The sequence below is a fragment of the Egretta garzetta genome, unplaced genomic scaffold, assembly GCF_000687185.1.
Source record: "Egretta garzetta isolate BGI_Z169 unplaced genomic scaffold, ASM68718v1 scaffold347, whole genome shotgun sequence".
Lineage (NCBI taxonomy): Eukaryota > Metazoa > Chordata > Aves > Pelecaniformes > Ardeidae > Egretta > Egretta garzetta.
The window spans coordinates 408701-409568 of NW_009260184.1; the positions used below are offsets into that span (position 1 = coordinate 408701).

At 60.0% G+C, this 868-nt stretch overlaps 1 protein-coding gene across 1 annotated transcript in view; it reads left to right on the top strand.

The window, feature by feature from the left end:
* Positions 1-868, top strand: part of FHL3 (four and a half LIM domains 3) — a 34446-nt gene that overhangs the window by 1037 nt on the left and 32541 nt on the right. The gene's annotated exons all lie outside the window — the stretch shown is intronic.

The following is an 868-nucleotide window of genomic DNA, read 5'->3' on the forward strand; positions in this document are numbered from 1 at the left end:
TGGCGCGTCCGGAGGCCGGCCTGGGCGGAGCGGTGGCCCCAAGCCCCGGCTGCTCGCAGGGGCACACGGTGGAGCTGCTCCCGTGGCCGCGGCCACGCGCGCCAGCCTGCCACACCGGAGGGCACGGGGCGGTCAGCAGAGCAGGCGACGGCCGGGGCAGCAGCTGGGTAACGAGAGCGTCTGAAAAGGGACTTTGTTCCCCCTCCGTTGGTCACGTAGCCATGTGGGAACACTAGATTTATTCACCGGCGGTCCTAGCCCACACGGGGGGGGACGGGAGTGGGGGGGGGGGGCTCCCTGCCCCATTACCTGCTAAACTATAGATTGAGCCATAATCACTCTTCCTGAAGTGAGTGGGTTCACGAAGAAAACTGCAGCTGACTGCTCGGCTGTAATTCCATGGGCTTGTCCACACTTGATAGCAACCTGTATTACAGAAGGGTGTGATTCTGCAAGTGGAAAACTCCTTATTTAGGAATAACCAGGTTAAACAGAAGGAGGATACTCTTGTTCTGGAATCGGTGCTCCAAAGAAAGCAAAATAGTTCTGCAAACCTCTTGTCTGAGAGGGAGACACGGTGCAACGAGAGACCTCTGATCTGCGTGCAAAACCCCAGCACCTCTATTGCTTTTCAAACACCCACCCTCCCCGACACGTTCGCCCTGAAGAGTGTTTGTAGCTGGAGCAATGTGCGCAGGGCGGTTTGCTGGGATGTGGCTTCATGGCTGGGGGCGGGGGGGGGTGCCCGATTTCTGCCTCCCTGGGGAGCAGCTGCTTTAAAGGCCTGGGGAAGTTCCAGCCTGCGGAACGCTGGCAGCCCCAGCAGGCAGAGCATCAGCTCGCGGGCCAGCAGGAGGAAACCTGCCGC